The sequence below is a fragment of the Ambystoma mexicanum genome, chromosome 2p (genome assembly GCF_040938575.1).
Source record: "Ambystoma mexicanum isolate Mex_15411 chromosome 2p, UKY_AmexF1_1, whole genome shotgun sequence".
NCBI classification, from domain to species: domain Eukaryota; kingdom Metazoa; phylum Chordata; class Amphibia; order Caudata; family Ambystomatidae; genus Ambystoma; species Ambystoma mexicanum.
The window spans coordinates 174038331-174051700 of record NC_090923.1 but is presented as its reverse complement, the minus strand read 5'-3'; the positions used below and the strand labels follow the sequence as shown (position 1 = coordinate 174051700).

The following is a 13370-nucleotide window of genomic DNA, read 5'->3' as shown; positions in this document are numbered from 1 at the left end:
TAAATTTTTTTTTATATAAATTCTTTTTATTGGTTTTGTTAAACAGAGAACAAAAGAAGAAAAATAAAGGTAGCACAACAACATGAGTACACAAGGACATTAGGAGACCTGTCATCGAGGTCGCAATAAATAGCAGTCCTGATATCATGTTGAAGCCTACTGCTGATTAGCCAAACCTATCTTCTGTTCTACTAAAATATTTAATGACCCCTTGCTTAAAAATGACAATTTAATTAGGGGTAGAGTGAAGAGCATTCACAGAGGTCCAGCAACAGCCTTAGAAGGGCCCGGTCTCACAATTCCGTTATGCTGGCAGGGCTCAATGACTTAAGGACGGCGCCCACATGCTGAAAGCCGCCCTTACATGGAAGTGTATTAAAGGTCACCCAGTTTTCCCTACTATAGAACCGGCTGTGCATGACCGACAGGTTCTCCAGCTCAAACCATTTGGTGCACTGGAGATGACATTGTTAGGCTGCAGTTTAAAGACTAATTTCCCACTTTACATGCTGAGCGCTGTTCTGTGTTTTTTCTGTGCCATACATCCCCTATAAAAGCAATAGGTGTATCATACCCTTATGAGATGACAGTGATGTGACACACACCGCCCTGAACTCTGCAGACTAAACTCACACATAAGATTACAGTGCTGTGAAGAACTACCAATTACAGCTGTGAGCTATCCTGGAACAAGTTGTTCGGAAAAGATGTCTCAGACATAGTGTGCCAGGATCAGGGGCTTGACCCATTAGTGCGGAAACTGGGACCCCGAAGAACCTACCAGGGTTTTTACCAGAGCACGTTCTGCCTGAGAGGTTGGGTGAGGGAGCTGGGACGGCCCACGTTTCTTCCCCCATAAGTGATGTGTTGAATGAATATGGTTCCTATAAGGACCACCAGGAGAAGTTAATACGTTTATTTGAGTACAAGCGCTGCCCTTGAAAACAGGACAGTAGTGCTTCGTCCTAAAATGGTCCTCCTCCTCTGGCTGACTCTCATCTTGAGTCTACGCCCTCTCATTCTATTCAAGCTTACCGGAACTAAACATTCATCCAGATTCGTTGCTGTTTTAAACTTGAGTAACAGAAACTTTGTCCTCAGCTGGTTTGTAACTTATTCTTAGCTATGTAAGATGACTGTCAATCACGCCGTACTTTGCTGATTCATGCTGGCCCATGCTCTACTTGTTTTATTCAGAACTACCCATACCAGCATGCCTGCAGCCGCCAGAGACCACAGCAAGCTGAATGGAGAAGCTGACAGTCCCATCAACATCTTCAAAGCACCATTCCTCAATAAACCACAGACCGGCCAGAAGCATCTAGAATAAACGTGGCATTTAAAGATGTGAAGACAAAGTAAACACCATCCTGCCCAGAGCTCCGAGACAGCTTCAAATGTCCTGCAGAAAAAGGGGTAGAGGGACCAAAAGGGGGTTATCCATACTTACAGCATGAAAAACCCAACTCTGAGGAAGCGTACAGACCAGGATTGGCCCCTAGAGCAGGTGAGATAGCGAACACGTGGAGGGGTAGGGTTTGATGGCTAGAACCAGGGAAGGAGAAGTATAAAAGATTGGCCAAATAAAGACTGACTGATGTTCGGGTAAGGTCAGGATGAGAGGAGGTGGACCGAGAGCCAAAGAAAGACAAGAGTGACTGACGGATGTTCAGGTAAGGTCAGGATAAGAGGAGGTGGACCGAGAGCCATGTGGAGGATGGACGGTGGAGTGCAACATTGTGGGTATTGTGACAGAGCTTGTTAAGGTGAGGTGATGCTAATGAGAGAGAGTGATACCATATAGTGAGAGTGAGAGAAGGAAGGAAGGAAGGAAGGAAGGAAGGAAGGAAGGAAGGAAGGAAGGAAGGAAGGAAGGAAGGAAGGAAGGAAGGAAGGAAGGAAGGAAGGAAGGAAGGAAGGAAGGAAGGAAGGAAGGAAGGAAGGAAGGAAGGAAGGAAGGAAGGAAGGAAGGAAGGAAGGAAGGAAGGAAGGAAGGAAGGAAGGAAGGAAGGAAGGAAGGAAGGAAGGAAGGAAGGAAGGAAGGAAGGAAGGAAGGAAGGAAGGAAGGAAGGAAGGAAGGAAGGAAGGAAGGAAGGAAGGAAGGAAGGAAGGAAGGAAGGAAGGAAGGAAGGAAGGAAGGAAGGAAGGAAGGAAGGAAGGAAGGAAGGAAGGAAGGAAGGAAGGAAGGAAGGAAGGAAGGAAGGAAGGAAGGAAGGAAGGAAGGAAGGAAGGAAGGAAGGAAGGAAGGAAGGAAGGAAGGAAGGAAGGAAGGAAGGAAGGAAGGAAGGAAGGAAGGAAGGAAGGAAGGAAGGCTTGGTGAGTGTGAGGGATCATGTGTGAAGTGCAGAGACCGAGTGTGAGGGTATAGGTGTAGAGAGAGAGGAGAGTGTTTGAATATTGGAGGGACAGACGAGGAGAACGGGTGGAGAAAATCGAAGGAGGAATAGATGGAGAGAAGGAGAGGGGTAGGAGCAAACCCCCTATAGTGAGCGGGTTTTTTACAAGAGGAACAAATCCACTTGTGACAATCTAATCCAGACATTAGTATCACTATATAGCAATTTTATAAAGTGCAAAAGAGAATGATCAACTCCCCACCGTATACATTTCTCCCATAGTTTGGTACAAATGACGGTATCAAATGCGGAACCACGAAGTCCACAAAGAGTCCATGAAGCATAGGTACAAGGCCATTCCAGGATATACGTAAGTATCGGCAATTAGAGTAGAGAGAACCCAGATAGAATGAGTGGTGGCAAATCCCTTTCTAAAGCCCATTCTGAGAGCATGTTTAACAACAGACTGGCAAACATTTTTGACCCACAATCTAACATCGCGAGTATGAGATAATTATCTGGCAAAGAGCGAGGGCCCTTCTTGTGTATAGGGATCCATATGGATTCTTGCCAAGAACAAGGAATGAAGCTTGTTCACAGTTATGCAAAAACTCAAGCCTGGTGCCAAGTACCTCCAAACAGTTCCTAGGAGCTGTCCTAGACACCAAGGAGGGGTTGGCCTTTCCATCGGAGGAAAGAATTCGGAATCTGTTACTGCAAATTCCTCCATATCAGTCCTGTCGCCAGATAAGGGTGCGCAAAGCGATGTGTTTACTAGGCATGATGGCATCATACATTTACCTGATTGCCCAAGCGCGCCTGCGCAGGAATGGTTGGCGAAACAGTGGTCTCAGGCAAGTGGTCAGTGGGACGATCTCGTGGTCGTTTCGCCAACACTGGTGCAGAGTCTTGGCTGGTGGACGAGAGAAAATCTTTCAAAGGGGAAACCCTTTTACGATCCAGAAATACAGGCCGTAGTCGCTACAGACGTGTCCCTGTCAGGGTGGGGAGCACACCTACTTCACCACATAGGTCAGCGTCTCTGGTCTCACACACTGGCTCAGAATCACATCAACCTGCTAGAACTTCTGGCAGTCTTCAGAGCGCTTTGGGTGTTCGAACCCCACCTATCCAACCTGTCAGTGCAGATCCTAACAGACATCACGACGGCTATGTTTTACATAAATAAACAAGGGGGCACTCGTTCGCCAAATCTGTGCCCAGAAAATTTGGATATGGGCACTCAGACGGAACATTTACCTGTCGTCTCAACATGTTCCGGGGGATCTCAATTCACTAGCGGACGCTTTGAGCAGAGATCCCCTCCCAGAAGAACACAAATGGCGGCTACACGAAGAAGTCGTAGAAGATCTCTTCTCTCAGTGGGGTTTCCCCACTATAGACTTATTCACCACAAGCGAAAACAGACTATGCCCAGAATTCGCATCCAGGTTACCCCAGCCAGGCACCAAGGGGAACGCTCTATGGAAGAACTGTTCAGGGATGTTTGCTATGCTTATCCACCAACCCCTTTAATGAGGAAGGTGGTCAACAAGATACACAGAGAATCGATGACGCTCATCCTAGTTGCTCCTATGTGTGCAAGACAACCGTGGTTCCCACACCTGCGCAAACTGGCAGTGTTCGAACGCATCAGACTCCCGTGCTGGTAAAACCTACTCTCCCAGCACAGAGGACAAAGAGTGCACCCTCAACCCAACTCGATGAACTTGGCAGCATGGCTCCTGAAGTCATAGAGTTTGGCCATCTCAATTTACCACAGAGATGTATGGATATCTTAAAAGAATCAAGAAAACCTAACACAAGGCACTGTTACTTTACTGTTACTGTAAAGATTCGGTATTTGGTGCCAGAATAAACTAATCAACCCAGTTGATTGCACTCCTTCCAATATTGTTACCTACATGCTCCACTTACTGGATGCAAGGTTGGTATTTAATTCACTCAAGGTACACCTAGCGGCGCTGTCAGCCTACACCACCTCCCATAACAAGGTGTCATGGTGGAAGGTGACTGTTGTCAAGCCTTTATGGAAGGGGTGAAGAGACTCCACCCTCCAATTTCTAACCCACACCAGTTTGGGACCTTAATGTGGTGCTTGCTAAACTCATGGGCCCTCCCTTTGAACCCATGCATAAAGCTAGTCTCAAACACCTGACTTATAAAACTGCCTTCTTAGTAGCCATTACATCCATAAGAAGGGTCAGTGAAATTCAAGCTCTGTCAGTGCAGGATCCTTTCTTTACTGTACATAAGGATAAACTGGTTCTACGGACTCACCTTAGGTTCTCACCTAAGTTTATTTCTAAATTCCATCTTAACCAGTCCATTGAACTACCTGCCTTCTTCCAAGAACCCAAGAGCTCTGCTGAGGTGAAACTACACACTTTAGATGTGAGAAGAGCGGTCCTCTACTACATAGACAAGACCAGACCGTTATGAAAGACAGATCAACTGTTCGTCTCCGTAGCTACAGGCAGAGAAGGAGATCGCGTCTTTAAAGGTGCCATCTCTAAATGGATAGTCAAATGTGTTACTCTCTTTCAGAAAAAACACTGCCTTTTACGTCAAGGGCCCACTCTACAAGAGGTACTGGAGCCACTCTGGCTTTCATTGCAAATGTACCCCTTGACACCACTTGCAAAGCAGCTACATGGAGCTCTATTCACACTTTTACTCAGCACTACTGCATTGACACTCATTCCAGGACAGATACTCAAGTGGGACAACCGGTTCTAAGACATTTCTTCGCTCATGACCCTTCTCACATCCCACCTCCTTCTTCTAACACTGCTCGCTAATCTATGCACAGCATGTGATCTAAGCAGATTCCACAAGCCTCAGAAGGGACACATTACTCACCGTAATCGCATTTCTGATGCTTGTATCTGCTTAGATTCACATGCGCCCACCCTTCCTCCCCTCTGAGAGACGGCGCATGGATGCTTGTAGTCTTATCTATCTGCTTGGATAGAAAAAATACAATCTGAGGGTCCTACACACGTGAGGGATCATGGGTACAGTGGACTTCACACTAGGGATAGTATTACTGGCACGCCCTAATTCGATGCACCTTTTCGAGTTTTGAAAAACAAACTGTAATACTCTGCAGCTTCCACTAGATGTCGGCCTATGCACAGCACGTGAATCTAAGCAGATACAAGCATCAGAAATACGATTACGGTGAGTAATGTATCATATATATATATCTGAACGTGAGAAGCGAGGCAAGCTCCTGTTGAGGTGCAATGGAAAAAACACTCAGTGCCAAGTTTTATTCATTTAATAGGATTAAATGCGAAGAAGGAGCTAAAACAGGTTCTCCTGTCACATGGGGGAGATGGAAATAGACTTTGGGCAAACAACATCGAGACTGAAGATAAGAATGTGCTTGCACTCCCTTCTATTCTCAGGTGCAGTGATACTTTGCAAAGCCGAGTTCAAAGACAATTCGAATGGCAGACAGCAGGAGTGATGATGGATGGTCTAATTCGGTGGGGAGGCGTGGTCAAGTCCACCTACAAGCACCTGGGGTACCAGCTTGCATTCTGCTAGCTAGGGGAATATTCTGGAAGGGTACAAGCGTGCCAACCAATTATAGTGGGATACTTAGCAAAGAGCCTGATAGTTTGCGAGCCAATGAAACGTTGTATATTTGATGACAATGAAGATGACTTGCACTAGGGGTGGACATAGTTGTCCACCTGACATTGAGATCCAATCATAATCCTATACCCCATAGAAAGTATACCTAGATGTTCCCCGCAGACCAACCACAGTCCCAGATAGGTTTTCTTAGTTTGCCACGTAGTATGATGTCAATGATGATGAGATTTTGCTATAAAAGTGTATTTTTTCATGTCAAACGTTGAGAGATATGCTGCGAGACATCCGTTGATGTCCGTTGTACTCCCTGTTTTAGACAATTGATATTAAAACAGAAAAAATGTTGCCAACTGTTAGGGAGAATTCTCATTTATGGCTAATTTCCTTCACCTAGTGAGTCCCCCAGCAGCTTTGCTGGACTTCTGGAGTTTATTTTTTTCCACTTGGTAAGAGTGTGAGCTTTTCCCCCACTCTTACCTGTGTCTTGCCATGTGTATTTCTCTGTTTTTGTGATTGTGGACTCTGAAGTACACCACTTCAGTAGCCCCCTTCTTTTTGTGTGTCACACACCACCTTCAGTGCCGTGGCACAGGGTTGTCTTTGAGACTTCCCCCGACTCCATTTCTGAGGCTGACTACAGTCCCCCAGAAAAGGGTAAAGTTGCCATTAGCTTTACTTAGTCAATCTACCACAGATCCAGTACACCCCATCTTCCATGGAGTACTGGAAAGGGTTAATTTGTATCCCTTTTTATCTGTACCTCCTAGAGCATTGTTTCGCTCTTTTAACATTTAGACTTGGCTGGTGGCAGTGGTATCTACCCTAACTTTTCTACCGCGATTATATTAGATAAACGTGGTATTGTTCTTGGCTAATATATTAGCCTCGAACATAAACCCACTTGACCAAATCATCTTTCTTTTGGCTCTGGTTGGGTTTATTCACCATTTCTTTTTGTTAAAGTCCTTCTTGTGTTTTACTTTGCGCAGCAAACTAGGTTCGCCTTCTTTGTTCACTGTCTTTTGGCGGGCTTCTGCTCAGAAGCCCTCCACCAGGCGCCTGGGTATCTAGGTGGGCTGAATATGAGGGAGCGGTGTAGTCGCCCCCTGCACAGGGTATCCTAGGAAACCCAAGTCGCACTTTGCCATGATTGGCTGAGGTGGTTGTCCAGGCTGGACAACCCTCCTGCTGGGTGATTGATAGCCAGGCTGTGTGAATGGGGATTTTGCGCATAAAAGGCTGGTCTCTTGGGCTAGAAGTCAGAGCGTCGCCACTGGAACTACAAGGAACCAAAGAGAAGCGACAGCTGCTGCAACTACCCTGCAACTACCCTGTCCTGGGTGAAGCCCTGCTGCAATCCTGAGCTATCTACCCTTCAACGACTAAGAGAAGATCCAGTCCGTAGTCTTCTTCCCTTGAGCCTGGTGGGGATAACCAGCTCATCTTCCACAGCCAGAGGACCCTTTTCCTTGGTCGAAATTGCTGCACTCTGCTGTAGTGGTCCTGATAGCCATTTGAAGAGCCTCTTCTGTTTTTAAGGAGCGCACCTTTTATTCATTGTCGCTGCTGCCGGCTTCATCCCTGTGTGGTGCAGACCCCCTTCAGATGTCCTCCTTCACAACGAAGATCCAGGAACCGTGGGTCTGCGGGAAACCAAGAAGGAACAAATGCCAGGGCACCAGCTGCACCATTGGAATAAGGTACTGTGTTCTGCTTGATGAAACTGGGTGAACCCCTTTTCTTCATCTCCAAGGCTTGCCCTTGTCTTCCCTCCTTCTTATAACTTTTGCTTCCGAACATTGACAATAACGAAGTACTCTTGGCTACGTTGAATCGTGAACTATCTGACTGTGTGATTTTCGGCAACAGGCCCCCGGTGTCACTTGACCCTGGCTCCGGCCCTTTGACTTTTGAACTCCTGTCTCTGAGTGTTTCTCGATTCTGTCTGCCTAACCCAAATATTGCGTGTGATTTTTGCCTCCAACTCCCTCTGGGTAACTCGGGTGCTAAGTGTGTTTTGCCCCGGTAGCATTTCATGTCACAGATACGCGTTTATTTAGTAGACCGAACTGACAAAAAGTGATCGCAATCGTATTAGCGTTAACTTGTTTTGTTCGTAACACCAGTTCATTCAAACACAGGGTACTTACCTTGAGACATACTGTACAAAGTGAATTGGTTAGTTGTAGTATATTTAACGTGTGGCTTTTGTTTAAGTTTAATGGAAGTGTTATGTTTATTACGAATGGTTTAAAAATAAATGTACTTATATTTTTCTACCTGAAACCTTGAGTCAGTGTTTGCTTGAGTCACAGTAATTGTGGTCCCTTTGTGTAACCTCTGCTACTGCTCATATACTCTTGAAATAAGCCTGGCTGCTCCGCCACTGGTACCACTCTGAACTAGTAGTACAGGCTTGTACCAAAGGTAAAACTTGTATTGCCACCTGTAGTCTTAATTGTGTGTAGTGGTCCCTAAGGGCACTGCACAGGATTCTGCCTAACACCAACTTCCTGAGTTGGTCTTATTATTGATGTAAGAGTAAATTCTGTATCCCCATCCATCCAATAAAGCATTACCTCGCTTAAAGGGCCTACGGGTTCACGCCAAATGGCGATTGCTTGGAAACACCCACAAGGTCCATCAATAAGGTTGTGGCAGGGGGATATCCACAGGTGGGGGTTGGCTGAACTGGAGGTGCTGCAGGCAAACCGTAATCACATAAAGGAAGAAAGGATAAATGTGGATTGGGGCTTGCTGCTTAATGATCTGAGCATGACCAAAGACCTGAGACCACCATGAACCCAAGGACGAGGAGGAGGTGGGATGATAGGAAGAAAGAGGTAAAGGAACGGGTAGAGTTGGAGCCATGGTGGGAGCAATACTGGAAGGGGTGCAAAGGTTGAGGCTGCCACTGAGTGGGACGGTAGAGACAGAGGAAATTGGGAGAAAGAGGTACCTGGGTCACAAAACACTTGATTGAACGGACAAAGGGGGAAAAGGGGAGAAGGGGAGGTAGGGGGAGGTTGGGGAAAAATAATGCGTGGATCTATGTTTTGTTCTGTTTGTTGTTACAAATGTCAATAAAGAGTGTTTAAAGAGTGTTTGTCATACAAGATTAAGGGCATTATTACTAGAAATTGGAATAATATTTTGACCAAGGAAGTAGGGAAACCTATTGTGGCTTTTAAAAAAAGCACCACTGTACGTAATCTTGTAATGAGGAATGATGTGAGTGTTAAAAAGAAACCTTCTCTACAAACCAACCTATGGGGTTTACCTCCAGTAGTGGGGCATTACCCCTGTGGCAATTGTTCTATGTGCACCCAAACGAAATATTGAATGTAGATTTGGGCCTGGATAGGTTGTGGAACATTAATGAACATACTAATTGTAACACAAATAATGTGTAAACTTATATACATGGGTAAAACAAACAGAAAATGCAGAACTAGAATGCTTGAGCATAGGAGCTGCATCAAGAATGAGGTGGAACAAGCTTCGATGGTCAAACATTTTATGAAAATGAAACATTCATGTAATGATTTTGAGTGGTGCATTTTGAAACAAATTAAAGGCCCATCCCAAACAGTGATCAATAAGAAACTACTGAATTTGGAACAGAAACTAATCTTTTTGTCAAAAAGTTATATTAAAGGCCTAAATGAGGGAGTGGAATGGCATAATGCTTAAACAGGAAACCAGATAACCAAAACCCTGTAAACTCTGAGCAGAGTGGTTATCATGCATTTTTCCAAGAAGTGAAAAGATGTTGGTTTTTTCCTGTGAAAGTTCGTTTTTGATACTTGCGAATTGTGACCACTTTTATTATGATTGGGTTTTCTCTGCTGCTCTGAAAAATTGAGGTGGTGATCACTTTTTATTGGTGTATTATTATACTCTTTATCCTGATAAGATCAACATTGTGAAACATTGATTTAAGATATTGATGTAACAAAGAGATAGGTGATGTCTTTGCAATAACTGAAAAATCATATTTGGTTGCAAGGGCTTTTGTACTCTCCCTCCATATTGAATTCCGTCTCTTGCCTTTCTATGATTGCTATATGATCCACATTATGAAGTACTTTTCTGACAGTGGTATAGCTAAGTGATATGTAATGGTGTTGCAATAATTGCCAAATTCAAAAACAGGAATACAATCTTTTCTTATGACTTTCAGTAATTGAGTGATTGTCAGCATATGTTTTGCCTGTTCCCCAGCATTACAACTTAATTATTTAGGGAACTCGTTTTTCCACTAGTTGAGCATTTTAATACTAATGGAGAAATTTCAGAATTACATGATGAGGACACAAAATGCTGTGAGTTCTATAACTAGGCAGTATTGAAATACAACCACATATCCCAGAATAACACGGGTTTTCTTTCGCCCGTGATACGTTCTGTATTGATGGTTGTGCGCATGACGTCATGATGCTACACGAGGCCGCGATGACGTCATGACGTTACGCGAGTATGTGTTTTTTTGGAACTATATTATGAGGACACAAAATGCTGTGAGTTGTATAATTAGGCAGTATTCAAATACAACCACACATCCCAGAATAACACAGGTTTTCTTTCACCCGCAATACTTTGTGTATTGACGGTTGTGCGCATGACGTCATGACGCTACGCGAGGCCGCGATGATGTCATGACGTTATGCGAGTACGCGTTTTTGCCCCGCGAACTTAATGCGGCACCATGGAGCTAGCGTAGTACAACAGGAAAACCACACTGTTTGCACTATGGATGGCTGAAGCATTTAAGTAAGTAGAGTCAGATGTTTTTGTTTGCAGTGTTTTGCAAATAGAGATTTATACTTTGTTACCTAGTACTAATAGGGTGTCCATCTTTTTGATTAACAGGGCTCTTTCCCTTATTTAAGAAGACTCTTTCCGGCACAAGACACTTTAACAGCACAAGACACTTTCCCCTGAAGAATGTCGTACATGTTTGTTTTATTAAGGACAGAAACATGTACAAAGTCGGGTTTTTTGGAAATACACTAATAGGGAGTAGGCTGAAAGTAGTGAGGCATGGGAATCGGAGTGTGATGTGTACACACATTTGTGATCCTCGAGAAACTATTGCAACATTACTCACTTATGGTGTTTCTACTTGTGTGGATTTAACATATTGTTTGTGTTTTATGTATTATGATAATTTTTATGATTGTTTTTATGAAATGTATTGATGTTTAACTAATAAAATTTGTGGTAATGTACTCCACTAGCGATGGGAAGAGTATGAGTTGACACCTGATAAAATATAGGACTTTCTTCTTGTATATATATAAAAAAGTACCCATTTAATTTACATTGCGTGCCACCCCTTTGTCAGATCTTTTTTTTCTTTTTTTTGGTCAGGAGAAAATCTTCGAATTTGGGCCTCCACGCGATGGACTCTCTACTATTTTTCCCAAGCGGGAGACTGTACTTCGTAGGCCGTATCTGTGTAGCTTATTTTTCAAAAGAGGGAGGAAGTTAGTTACTCTTATGGCTGTGAGGAGTGACCACGGCTGCAGACTCTAAAAAGCAAGCTCTGCAGTAAATGGAAAACTACTGATCATGTACCACGTAACTGCCGACCTCTGCACCATTCTGAGACTGCTGTGACTGCCTCTCCACTTAGCACATCCACTTCACACACTACATACGCTACATGCTTAGGGATAGCTTTTGATGTCCTCCAGAATTCTCAGGTCTCTCCATGAGGCACGCCTATTCAGCAGGCAAAAATAAGTTGAGCCAGAGTAGAGAGTGCTGGTCCTGCCGTGACTGCCTCTCCACTTAGCACACCCACTTAACACACTGTGCGCGCTACATGCTCAGGCGGCAGCTTTTGATGTCCTCCTGGCTTCTCCGGTCCCCGCTAGGCATGCTCATTTAGCAGGCAACAAAAAGTCTAACCACAGTAGAGCGAGTGGGTCCTGCTGTGACTGCCTCTCCACTTAGCACACCCACTTCACACATACGCAAAATGATGTTATGCATCGTATGCTCTAGGGCACCAAGCTCTCCCTCATCCTCATTTAACCCAAAGAGCAGTGGCATTGGGTCTCGGGGTCTATCCAGGACCACCAGCTCATATTTCCATCAGAGAACCTATATTTCGAGTACGTTTGAGTGCATTTAGACGCCCACCACATGTGCCAGTATGAGCCTATCTCACTGCATTCTCTCCAGTAGAGAAGACAAGCGTCTGGATACATCCAGGACAATTTAAGAGGAGGATACTTGCATTGGTGTAACAGATTACGTGCATGCAATTTGCCTTGGGAAGCGATAGAAGTCAGCAAAACGGACTCCCTCTTCGCTTTGTTGAGGTAACTACCTCTTCCATATATGCTGATTCATGTTCTTCTTTGTCCATTAATTCTCTATCATATGTCTGATAATACTGAGCAAAACACATCCCCTCAATTGGGTGGTTCCACTCCACCCCTTCTCTTTCTTTGATCTTTCTCACTCTCCTGTCCACCCTTTGAACATTCAATGTAATCTCTAGGAGTCCTCCATCTTTGATACCCTTTTCGTAGTGTTTGTCTCACATGTCTCATTTTCTGGTATGCCCACTACCGCGTGCAAAAAGCAAAAAAATTGCAGGCTACTAGCCAGCCATAAAAAGTCACTTGCCATCTCAATTAAATATGAACCTAGCACACCATTTCTTACTTGCCAAGAGTCACACATCACTTGCCAATAGCTATTGGCGAGTGCAAATCTTGCACCCTGCCACACTGCTATCAATTAGGAGGCCTTTGATATACTCTCTACCTTTTTTGATAAGTAAATAATCTATTCTAATATATGAATGATGAGTGTTTAAAAACAAATGTAAACCCTTTAGCTCCCGGATTTGCCTGCATCCAGATATCGTACCAGTAGAATTGTTCCAGACATTTTTCAAATTCTATCATTTGCCTATCCTTGTCTCCTGACTTCTACTTCCCCCGACATCCAGTCGAACTCTGGACCTCTTATAGCATTGAAGTCCCCACCTAAGGACGTTTTATTTTTTTTAAAACTTTCTTTATCCGCTTGGCATCACAACATTAGAAACATCATTGAATTCACTGTATACATTTCCAAAAGATAATCACCTAACAATAGGTGGGTGCCAGCAACACGAGGACTCGGCTGTCCCTTAACCTGCTTAAACATAGTGCTAGGCCTATACTACACAAGTTGGGAAGCCAAAACCACACCAAGATTCCATGAAATATCACAGGTGATAACTGACTCGTGGATTGTACAGCTTCGTTTGCAGGATGTTTCTTTAACCAGTCATTTCGATAATACAGTCAGATGTCCTTGGATTTAGACATACGTGGCGTACAGTTCCGCATCATTGGCCCATGCGTTATCTGACCGTCAGTCCCGGGCTGCGTCCTACAGGTC

The 13370-nt window shown here is 44.3% G+C and overlaps 1 protein-coding gene across 4 annotated transcripts in view; it reads left to right on the top strand.

Moving 5' to 3' along the window:
* The window catches only part of IFT122 (intraflagellar transport 122), a 1464758-nt gene that overhangs the window by 38557 nt on the left and 1412831 nt on the right, over window positions 1-13370 (top strand). The gene's annotated exons all lie outside the window — the stretch shown is intronic.